This window comes from Lytechinus pictus, chromosome 13 (assembly GCF_037042905.1).
Source record: "Lytechinus pictus isolate F3 Inbred chromosome 13, Lp3.0, whole genome shotgun sequence".
NCBI lineage: Eukaryota > Metazoa > Echinodermata > Echinoidea > Temnopleuroida > Toxopneustidae > Lytechinus > Lytechinus pictus.
In genome coordinates this window covers 10,143,717-10,156,924 of record NC_087257.1, presented here as the reverse complement: position 1 = coordinate 10,156,924, position 13,208 = coordinate 10,143,717, and the positions used below count along the sequence as shown (strand labels likewise).

The window sequence follows — 13,208 nt, the reverse complement described above, 5'->3', positions numbered from 1 at the left end:
TGATATGTAAAACAAAAAATCGACCCGGGACGAAATTTTTGAGTCAACGTCGCTATGCTTCTCAGGCGACGATATATGATATCAAGACTCAAATTCAAATATTAATTTTAAAATCTATTCAAAAATGCTGTGAAGTAGAAAAAGAAAGAAAAAGAAGCTCTAAAAATGTTGAGGAGTGCATGAGAAAATAAGCAAACTAAGAATGAGAAGAAGAAAAATAGGAAGGTAAATAAGGGATTCAATTTCAATTCAATTCATTTTATTCAATCATTTAGAAATTAATACATACATGTGTGTATATATATATATATATATATGTATGTGTGTGTGTGTGTGTGTGTGTGTGTGTGTGAAGTTATACATGCACAACAGCTTTGGCAACTCTTTTATTTAAATATTTTGTGAAAGAAATGGATGAAGAGAACAATGATAGGCGTAGTTTAAATCAAGGTTCCCCAGAGCTATCTGCCCTTTTTGGAAAAATTGGTAATGCCGAAGAAATGTCCCTGCCGGGAATCGAACCCGGGCCCCCAGCTTTTAACGCCGGTGCCTTAACCACTAGACCACAGAGACGGGTTAGTGGCTAGTGCGACCCCGATCCGATTGACCGTCAGATAGACAGACTTTCGACACTACCAATCATAATTTCCTTTATCGGGTGTAGGTGGGTTATGAACAATGACAAGCCGTCATGCCTCAGCTGGATCAAAGCTATTGTTTTGATACAGTACACGTATGGGAGAAAGTATACATATGTGTGAAGTCATACATGCACAACAGCTTTGGCAACTCTTTTACTTAAATGTTTAATCTATTTTATATATCTTTTATTTAAATATAAACATATATATATATATATATAAACTCCTCAAAAAAAGTTTGGAAATCTGACTTTGATCGATAATTTCTCCTTGGTTTTAGTAAATATCAATGTGTAATTAATAGATCATTTAATTCTCTTTAAAACGATACCCTACATGATATGATTGTGGTTCACATGGAGGTGCAGTGCCTTGAAATGTGGGGCAAGGTCAAAATTCAAAAGTTGCAAAATGACACAATATTGAAAGTCACTGTTCTTTTTTCCGTGGTGATAGGTAAGTTTCTCAGCGGTTTCTTTTAATTGTTTTCATGCACCTTAACATCAACATTAACATGGAATCAAACACACCTCTGCAAATGCAAACACATAACAAACAAACACACATGCGAGGGTATTTAAAACTACGACTCAAACCATGTTATCTCACTAAACCATCACTACATAAACCACACCAAAACATAAAAAATGAAGAAGCAGGTGCTTGATTTGAATGGTATGGATTTTCATCTCTATTGACCCAGACCAAAGAATCATGTTCTGTATTTTATGTACCCCAGAGTATAAACAATTCATATAATTCCAGCTTTTTCAACAAATGGAAACTAGAGTCAGAACGAGTATTGTATTGATTCAGAAGAAGAATTCACAACATTATGCAAGATTTGGTAAACATGTTAAATTGGAATTTTCTGTCTACCTAAAAATGTCATGGGCTATTTTCATGATATAGAACTATTTTTGCTTGTTTTTCTACGATCAAACATATTTTTTTTCAATTATGCCACACATTGATAAAAACAAGTTGACATTTAAATACCATGTTTACCAGCAACATTCTATCACGATTCCACCGATTTAGAAACGACGTAAAATTTAAAAAATCATACTATTTTCATAGGCCTTTATCTCTAAAATTGTATGTACCCCAGAGTACAATTCATATAATTCCAGCTTTTTAACAACGCTCTGATCTTACCTTAATGAATAACACAATATGTATGATAAATATTTGAATAAATGAAAAAAAATTAACATAATATAAAGACCCGAATTCAAATATTCATTTTTAAATCTATACAAATATGCTGTTTCATAACTTCCGTAAAAATGTAAGCTGCTTGAACTTGATCAGTCAAGACATAAACTGTTTTCTTGTTAATCGACTGATCAATATTTTCTGGCCGGAAAAAATCCAAGTGATTCGTTGCAAAAAAAATCACAAATTTACAAGAGTTTCCTAAACCATAGGCGGATCCGGGGGGCGAGGCCCCCCCCCCCCCCTCCCCTATTGGCGGAGCAAAAAAAAGAAAAAAGGGGAAAGAAAGAAAAAAAGAAGAGAAAAGAGAGGAGAAAAAAAAGGGGAAACATAAAAGGAAGAAGGCGAGTGAATAAAATAAGATGAGGGGAAGACTTTCAAAATAATAAAATCATAATCATGTCACTAAATAAAATTTTTGCTCGCGCTTCAAGCTCGCATTGCCTTTTAGGTGATTTACATATCTTGCTGAATATGGAGCTTAAAATATCAAATTTTGAAGTCAATATACCAAACATATTTCAGCTCGGAAATCGAACTTTCATCATTTTGTTTGATTTACAAATTGAATTTTAAAAGTGCTCTGTAAAAATTTATGTTTTATGGGCTGAATATTAAAATTTTCTGCTCGCGCTTCGTGCTCACAGTAATCATTTAGTTGGGTACATCTCGTTTAGGATCACAAACATTGCCCAGAATGTTTTAATTTTAGGACAAAATACAGGAAATAAAAAAATAGCTCGCGCTTTGCGCTCGTACTATACAAATAAGGCTTATTATAAGATTATCATATTTATGATGATTTATACGAATAAAGCTTAGAAATTATTACTACGACTACCTCTTCAAAGAAACCAAAAAAAATCAACTTCGAGCGGCCGATCGGGGAAAATATGGCTGAAAAAATATTCCGGGCCCCCCTTTTGGTGAAGGCTGGATCCGCCCCTGCGAAACTATATTGACTATATAAATGCGAGATGTAGTAGTCTAGAGGTATTTCTCCAAACAGTAAATTAGAATTTGTATGGTTCGCATCCCACTGGGGCACTTTCTTTTGAATTTGGTCTTCACTTTCCAAACTCGACCTAGGTGAGATGGGATACCCGGCAGGTTTATTTTTAATCCCTTTAAATGTTTAAGCACAATTTGTTTACAGCCAGTGGCGTACCGTAGACTATGGTATAGAGGGGGGGGGGTCACAAAATATTGACTCATTAATTACTAACTTTATTTTGTAATCATGTCACGTATCTTACTATGTGAGCGCGAAGCGCAAGCTGACTGTTTATGTAGGCTATTGACCTCAAAAGGAAACATGTCAAGCAATAACTGACGTTGAGTCAATTTCCACTGCGAAGAAATCGGTGAACACGTCTCACTGGGAACTGGAGACCAACACGGGATGAGCGTGACTTTGTCTTGGTTCGGGCTTGGACCGTAGGGTCCATGGTTCGGGCCTTTCCACTCTTTCACATATAGAAATGTGAAGAAGAGAATGCATATCTAAATGATAATAATGCGAGTGCGAAGCGCAAATCAGATTACACTTCTTGTTGCAAAAATCAGATCAGCTATCAATTGCAAATTTACAATTAATTACAAGACATAACTGTGATTAATTTAGGGACCGAAAATAGACTTGCAATTGATCGCAAGTTTGCCCCATTAGGCTTGTAAGTACACTGTAAAAAATATTGGGTAAAAATTTTACTGTCACGAGGGTATGTTTCCAACCAATTTGGGGCAGTATTTTACCCTAGCGGGTAGCATATTGTCCAGTAAGGTTAAAAAATAAGCAGCAATTACTTTAGAATAGGCAAAATTTTCATCACAATGGATAAATAAAAATGCCCAAAAGAAATGGCCAATGTTGGTTGGACACATAATTACCCTCATGGAGCACTTTTACCCAATATTTTTTTAAGTACATTACACTGTACAAAATATTGGGTAAAAATTTTACTGTCACGAGGGTATGTGTCCAACCAATTTTGGGCAGTATTTTACCTTAGCGGGAAGCATATCGTCCAGTAAGGTTAAAAAATAAGCAGCAATTACTTTAGAATAGGCAAAATTTTCATCACAATGGATAAATAAAAATGCGCAAAAGAAATGGCCAATGTTGGTTTGACACGTAATTACCCTCATGGAGCACTTTTACCCAATATTTTTTTTAGAGTGTATATGGTCAGGCATGTGATTAACATGTTTTAATATGAAGATCCAAAAACGAATAAATCATGTGAGCCTAATAATGATTTGAAATTATGGACTAAGGAACTACAAGACTGCAACCGATTATCGCTAATCGGTTGCAGTTCTTTTCTTCCCTGTCATATTTAGCTTAATATCTGAAACGCAATTCACCGAATCGCTTGTACATCACAGTGATATATATATATATATATATTTTTTTTTTTACTTGGCCAACCGATTGTCATTGTATGAATTCTTAATGGTTGAGCTGAAATACGATCAGGGAATATCAATTTATTTTCTTAATGACGCTCGATCATATGGCTTTGGTGAATTATGCGTGACACATCCCTAAAAGTTATAACCCGTCTTCTTAAATACCGGTAACCGATTTAAATAAAGTAGACGTTGTAATGAAAGCGTGCATGATTCAGATTTGACTCTCCCACCCACCCACCCCCCCCCCATCTCTCTCTCTCTCTTTAAATAGTGTTGTACTTGAGGGTATGTGAGTGTGTGTGAGGGTGAGTGGGGGTGTGTGTGTGTATGTGTGTGTGTGCATGCCTGCGAGGGAGGGTAAGGGTGTGTGTGTGAGGGTGGGAGTGCGAGGGTGTCTGTGTGTGTGTGTAATTGAGTTTTTTAGACGTGTATCAATCAGATATGCGTATTAACGTCTGCGACCGACCATTTACGTCACCATCCGAAGGACATGACCAGGGCTCGAACCTCTGCATCAATTTGTAAGTTCCCCTTAGCTTGGATTACAGGCGCTCGCCACAACCCATTCTTTAAACATAAAACAAAGGTTTATGGGTATCTGAGTTAGTATCCGACGAACGGCATGTCTTATATGAAATATGTGTTAAAAAAAAACTATATTGAGTTAATCAAGGAAGGTTTTAATAATTAATGGGATAAATCTGTTTGTTTTGGTAATTCAACAAAGAAATACATTTGGCAAATGCTTTGGAGGACTCTTAGAAAATAAAATAATGAAAATGACAGTGAAAACAACCCTCTGGAATCAATTTCACCGAGGATAAGGTGAATGCGTGGGCTTGAGAGATTAACTGTATTCTGTCTTTAAGAAAAAAACTGCAAAAAAAACTGCAAAAACCTACTTTCAGCTAAAGTTGCTTTTCAGCAAGGCCGTAAAGAATGCAAAAATAATACAAAAATGAAAATGAGTTTACGAAAATGATAAGAACGTAAAAAAATAATGCAACAAAACATGAAAATAATGCAACTATAAGCAAAAGCAAAATTGAAGTAAACACGAATTAAAAGTAAAGAGACGAAATAATGTACAAAGTAATATCCAAATTCAAAATTAATGAAAAAATTATGGTAGATTAAATTATATAATAACTACGGGGTGTGGTCGGGGGTGGATTGGTTTAAGAAAGTGATATGAGACGTGAAATATCAGGAAAGGAATATAAATTTTCACATGAACGAAACAATTTAGGAACCTGAACTACGGAGATGGGTGGAAGAGAGAAAAAGTTTGAAGGAAAAAAATCGAAAAATTATTTGCGGTCACTTTCTGCCATTTAGATTTTTTTTACCTTTTGTGTCTATTTACCTACAAAAATTACTAGTCAATTACAAAAAATGAAATTTTCTGAAATCTGCATATGTTTATGATGAAGAATAGTTCATTAACAAAAACACTTTCAAAATGAACAGTGAACAATGACAAAAAAGTAAGAAGGAACAGTGCAAAGTTTATAACTTTTTGTCATTTGTTTGACAGAGCATCAGTCTGATCACCACCATTTTTACTTTCTTATTTTTCTTCCTTTTTTCCTTGTTAAATACACATTTATCATAATGAAGTACCCAATATAATTTTTAAGGAGATCAACACTTTACAGGCGTTGCTTTTAGTGGACCCCCTCATGTCCACACGCTCCATTTTAAGATTTCCTTTAATATGTCAATCCTTTAATTCGTATTTGATTTATATTGCCTAATTTTCTATGTTTGAATGGAAATGAAATAAAGAGTTAAATAGATCGAATAGAAAGTGCATCATCTGTTCATTGTATAAACCACGTCTATGTTTGACTTATTTATTTATACATTTATTTACTTTTTTAATAATTATCTATTTTCATCTGTATCGTCTTAATTCATGTCCTCCAGTCTCCCACGTATTCCTTTCCGAGGACCTCGGGCGTACAAAGGTTAAGGTTAATCACTATGAAATATGATATGGAAATAGAAATATTGTAAAATATGTAGGTGGGGGTAATCTTGATATGAGAAAAGAACGGATATTGCCATTTTTCTTTTTCTTTTCTTTTTTTGTAATCATCATGATTATAAGACACCTGTGTGCCGGATCAGCGTTGCGCTCCAATCCGCAATGCATGCATTGACAATTTCCCGGGGAATAATTTCGGGTTTACCCTCCTCCACATAAGGCGCACACATCTCATACACAGCACACTCTCTCCAAAACCTTAAAATGGCGCCTTGAATTTTAGCCGCATCGAGATATGGGTATATACAGTGCGCTGCTATGTTACCGCCAAGGATACATGGTAATATCTATACAGTTACAGAGTAGACATACATGAAGCTCTGGCATGTAGTACGCACATGAAGATTTAGAACTAGTGTACTATTCTACATGTATGTTGTGAAGATGTAATTACACGTAATTACAATGTTAGGGGGGCCTACATTTTACAAGCTCTGCTTTTCAGTTGGCCCTCCCTCCCTTTCAATTATCTATATTTCGATTTGATAATTGTCTATTGTAATTTTATCATGTTATCGATTTTTGTATGTACTTCAAATGTGATTATATGTTACTATGTCAATTGTATCATAATTGTAAATATGAAATTGAAAGTGGAAAATAAAATAATTGAATTGAATGTGGGAGGGAAGAAGGGTCTCCCCATTTGTGCTGATATTAAAAGAAATGAATAGCTGTTGATATGATGACTCCTCGCAAGGTGACACGACATTTGATCTTGCGACAATTGCTCCTCTCTTAATATCTCAGAGGGCATAACGTTAGAGTTGGGATTTGCAATAGAGTTGTGGGTTCAGAATAATGTAAAGATAAAGATCAGGGTGTATTAAGTTTTGGAGGTTAGGTTTTATTTGTGGCTTTATATGCAGAATATTCATCATCGCAATTATCGCCGGAGCAATTAAGGTCGCCGTAGCAAATGCCACGGAACCTTAAGCTCTCAAGGTGCTGTGATGGAGACAAACACGATGATTAAGCGATGGCACGTTTGGGTATATCGATTAACGCCACGACGGTGAATCACTGACCAGTCTAAACTGGTCGATATTTTAATTATCGCCATTCTCACTGATTGGATTACGTGCTTATAATATATGCAAGGGCATGTAGAATATCAATATCACAACTATACCGTCGTTGTTAACGTCTGCTAGCTTAAGATGATTGTGTTATGGGGTGCTTTATTATCCGACATGCATACGCAAACGCCCACACATAATCATCTTAATCAGGATGCGAGTAGTAGAACAGAATTTAAAATGCAATTATAGCTAGCTCTCTCAAATGCATTTCCAATTCGTATAATTTTCCTTCAATTTTTTTACTTATGCATAATCTGTATCATGTCAGCTTCCCATTCACCCCATCCACATTTCACTGTTAAGATTTTTTTAAACAACGCTGTATACTATATGACTCACACAGTAGGCATGGTAGGTGTTTAAACTGTTTAAACAAGTGTATGAAAACGACAAAGTTTAATTTATAATATTTAATTCTCAATAAATTAAGCATGGTTGTTAAAACTCTTAAACAACTGATGTGCGATTCATATAGTAAACAGGGTTGTTTAACAGCGTTTTCACTGTCTTCTTCTTCTCTCTCTCATTCCCCATCATTATCATCATCACAATCTTTTTTTCTTCATCATCATCATCATCATCATCAACAACAACATCATCATCATCACCATTATCATCATCATTATCACCATCATCACAATCATCATCATCATCACCATCATCATCATCATCATTGTCATCATTATCATCACCATTATCATCAACAACATCATCACCATCATCATCACCATCATCATCTTCATCACAATCTTCTTTATCATCATCATCGTCATCATCTTCATCATTATCATCACCATTATCATCAACAACATCATCACCATCATCATCACCATCATCATTATCCAAATCTTCATCATCATAATCACCATTATCATCAACATCATCATCACCATCTTCATCACAATCTTCTTTATCATCATCATCGTCATCATCTTCATCATTATCATCACCATTTTCGTCAACATCATCATCATCACCATCATCATCATCATTATCCAAATCTTCATCATCATCATCACCATCATCATCATCATTATCCAAATCTTCATCATCATCATTATCATCATCGTCATCATTATCATCACCACTATCAACAACATCAAACGAATCATCCTCCTCATCATGATTTTCCCCATCAACATCATCAACATCATCATCCTAAACTATCATATCATCAACATCATCATTATCGCCACAAAATGTAATCACCATCATTCGTTTTAAACCCCAATAATCATAGGCTCTACCGGAGACTTGGTGCCGTTTTGCTCGATTAATTTTTGTTGTCCACATCAATTATGTTAATGATATTGCACTGCGAGGGGTCCTATGTTAATAATGAGAAAGAAAATGTTATATCTATTTACTAATGAAATGTTCACTCAGAGAAAGATCTCGTATAGCAATCCACAGAGGAGGCGCAACACATCAGAATGATAGCGCCACCAGTCTCATTATCTACCGGTGACCCCCGGGTTTGAAACCAATAAGATATGCTACAGCCAGTTTTGGGTGGCATTTTGCTCAATGGAGAGGGCCCAATGAAGCGTGTTCTATGGATTGCTTAAAATCAATCCATGCTTTCTTGGGGAGTCAGCAAGAATACAAATTCACAGTCAACAGATTGGAGAGACACATTTTACTTTCCATGCAAATCGAAGAAAGAAGAAAAGGACAAAAGAAGAGCAAAAGAGTCTATACATGTATAGTAAAAGAAAGAGTAAGAGGCACATAATTTTATCATTAAAATCATCGCGATCTTCTTTTTTTTCTCTCTTTTTCGTCTATTTGTAATTATTGTGATTTATTATTGGTTGTTATTTCTGTGAATCTTGAAAATCGATAAAAAATAAATCATTGTTCATTATTATCATTATCATTGTTATTATAATTGTCGAAAATTAATATTATTAACATCATCTTCATTATTATTATTATAGTTATCATTATTATTGTTATTATCATTATTATCATTATCTTCATCATCATCATCAGTATTATTATCATTATTATTGTTATTATTATTATTATTATTATTATTATTATTACTAACAATTCTTGAAGACGTAAATAAATGTTAAAGGGCTAGCCATACTCCCTGGTCGTTGAAAGCTCCGTATACGTCGCTGAGCGGAGAGTTGCCATTATCAAAGCGGTCTATCTTCATTTTTTTCATGACATGACTTTTTTTTTTTTTTTTTTTTTTCATAAATGTTTCCAAACCAGTACCCACTCTTTAAAGTCATTCCCAGGCCCATGCATAAAAATGGCGTCCATTCTGGAAACTAAATAGAAAGCTGCTCTAACATGTTTAACAAAAGTCAAGGTAATGCAAAATACTTTCCGCATGGTACACTCTGTTGGCTGGCGCACTGGCATTACTCACCGTACCCACCCCCCCCCCCCCGAGGGAGGTCACTGTCATTAAACAGACCCTAAAAGGGATGCTCCGGGCTGAAAATATTTATACGTGAATAAATAGAGTAAAATTTGCAAAGCAAAATGCTGAAAATGTTATCAAAATCGGATTACAAATAACAAAATTTGTGAATTATAAAGATTTGCATTATTCCGGTGAAACAGTTCTAGACATGTCTTCATGAATATTCATTAGGTCATTTAGGCGGTCTGATGATGTCACATCCCCACTTTCCTTTTTCTTATGTTATTACATTAAATTATAATTGTTTCATTTTTTCATAAAATGTGTAAATGATATGTGTCCGTTATTATGAAATAAGTTGCAGCAAGAAATAACTAATGCACTTAATCAGTTGTCAATCCAATTATAGTTCTTGGTTGGAAAATTTTGAGTAATCCTAATTCCATATCAGTCAGACTGCAGGTCCCAAGAAAGTGGCTTCTTTCATCCAAGTGATATTCATGACTTGAGATGTTTTGCATATTTAATGAGCTTGATGCGGACCAAAACACATATTTTCATTCGGTCATTGCTGCTCTAATTATGCATCGAATTTCATGAATTTGGTACCATTGTAAAGAAGAAGAATCACTCTTTCAGGTCATGTGTTTGGATTTATTCAAAGATTTTGTAATATAGGTTAAAATTTTGATCTAAAATATGCTACAAAATAAATATTTTCACCTGACAAAAGCTGCTATTTTCACACTTTATTGTTGTTTGAGCCCAAATGATTTTTATATCATGATAAAGCTGAATATGTATGCTTTGAAATGATATAGGTTTCAAAATAAGAATTTGTTTAATCGGGTCAAGATCACACTTTTCATTTGCCAAGTACATAAAACAGTTTGAAAACAAGAATACTGCACTCTGATTGGTCAAAAAGACCACACAATGGCAAATTCCAACGGTTCCAGTGCTTGGGTTCGTGGGAAGGTCACACTTCCCATGTGGTTATCTCCTCAAATACCCCGCGCCTGTTGTTCTGTGAACCTTATCCAGCCAATCAGAACTCTGGATTTCTTGCAAGTACAACATTTCAGAAATCTCGTCTTGTACCTTGGTGGGAAAAGTGTGATCTTGACCCGATTAAAAGGTGCCGCATATCAAGAGTGGCTTTGTGAGAAAGTACAGAAGTTCAGCTTTATGGTGATATAGATATCATTGAGGCTCAAAATAAAAAGTTTTGCACAATTTGCAAAAGAAAACAGAGGAAGAAAATTCAGTTTTGAGGCACAATTTCAGGCCAGAAATTTACTTATGTAACAAAATATTGTATACAAAATAAATGACCAATATGAAAGAGTAACTTTTACTCTATCTGACGGTGCAATAATATTTCATTTAACTTGAGGTTAAAACAGGTAAATTCTTAGAGAAAGAAAATCTCACGAATCACGAGATTTTGCAAGGAGGAGGATTCAGCCACGAGATGATTTGGATGAATCTGGCCCTTTTGCTCATTAGCATAGGGACCTGCGGTCTGACTGATATACTAAAATACAAAAGAACAAGTGGGGATATGACATCATCAGCCCAGCTAATGAATATTCATGAAACATGCCTAGAACTGTTTCACCGGAATAATGCAAATCTATAAAATTCAATAACTTCGTTATTTGTTATCCGATTTTTATCAATTTTTCAGCATTTTGCTCTGTGAATTTTACTCTATTTATTGGGATATAAAGTTCTATCTTTAGCCCGGTGCATTACATTAACGAGGGGTCAAGGACAAGCTGCCAGGGCACTCCAAATGTCCCAGATTTGCACTCTCGGCTAAGCAAGGATTTTTTTGTGCAGATGTCCCTAATTTTGTTAGTGGCATACTCTATCATTGCATTTTAGGCCATTGTGATTTAGTTTTTTTTTTCTTTTTTGGGCGTTTTGACACTTTATTCGAGTTCCGCGCCTACCCCGCGAAAAACATCCCTCTTTCTTCGGTTTTTTTTTTCTTGCCGATGCTGTCCAATCGCAATGACCCCCCCCCCCCCCCCCCCCCCCCCCGGCTTAGCTTGCGTACGTCTATATAGGAATGATAGTTCGATAATGGGGACAACCTTACGTCGGTTGTAAACTCTCATAATGAGCATTCAGTCTTCATTGACCTTTACATCTTGTGCAATCGTTGAGTCGCCATTACATCTTCATTGCTCATATTTTTCTGCAGTACTTTAGGAAGACGTCAATGTGGTCATCAGCCAACGATTGTCTTACGTCTTCAGCAGTATACACGTGTTAATCATGATGAATCGACTAGGATATACCAAGAGGACTTTAACTTTGGGATTAGGTGATGGGGAAAAGATTGTTCGTATAACCACCGGATGAGCTTGATGAAGAAGCTTAATGGTTAGCTAGCGTCTCCGATGTATTTAGGGACGTACATGGGTAGGAAGAGGAGCGGATCTATATAGCATTCTGCTAACCTGTTGGTCGGACCGGCGGAGCATTTCACCAACATTTTTGTCGGACAAAATGTCAGATCTGACAATTTTCTTTGATTTCAATTGGCTAATTAAGCAGCACCGTTCATATGGTAAAACAGGTCTTGTCGGATAACCCCTTTCATGAAACGCTCCCCAGCAGTTGGTTTGGCCCAATGACGATGAGGTTTGACGTACTGCATCCTAACCACCCCCCCCCCCCCCCCCCACTTTCCCGTTCATCTGCAACTGTTCTGCTTAGTCTGCAGGCACAGACCCTGATTTCAGCTTTGATCAGCAAGTGTGTCTCCACGCAAAGACTAGCACAGACAAACCTTGCTGTGAGTGAGAGGGCCTTCAGTACACAAGGCATGAGTAGGCTGCACATTCAGACCCTTAACTCGAGTGAAGGGTTTGCACAGCAGACTATGTTCTGCTTGCAATCGCGTAAGAAGGGAATGGGTGTTGGAGTTTGATGGGGGATCCCAAGGTGAGGGTTAATAACCCCTAATACCCCTTCCCTTCCCATCTAGATCCGCCCATGGTTAGGTACAAAGAAATTTGATCCATGATAGGGCCTATATAAAATTTCACCACTCCAAAAACCTTCGCAAACTCTTCCTTAAAAGTTAAACCAGCAACAACAAAAACCCTATATAGCTGCATATATTCGCCTAATTCAGTGTGTGTGATCATGGTGACTGAGCTTTAACAGAAGTTATCAATTACGTATGATTCCCGGTACGATTTAACGTCACCATCCGATGGACATGATCCCGGGGACATGATCAGAGCTCGAACCTCAAACCTCTGTATCAATTCATAGCTTCTTCTATCATGCAACTTTGATCGCAGTCTTAAACCACAACGCCCAATATGAATCACTTCTTCGAAAGGGCCGGGGTTGGGGGTTACGAAAGGGGATCTACTGATTAATTATCATAGCAGGGT

The 13,208-nt window shown here is 36.2% G+C and overlaps 1 non-coding gene across 1 annotated transcript; it reads right to left on the bottom strand.

Moving 5' to 3' along the window:
- Positions 1–501: 501 nt before the first annotated feature.
- On the bottom strand, positions 502–573 carry TRNAL-UAA (transfer RNA leucine (anticodon UAA)). Its single transcript has one exon. It is a non-coding gene; the product is annotated as a tRNA-Leu (tRNA).
- Between the last annotated feature and the right edge of the window lie 12,635 nt (positions 574–13,208).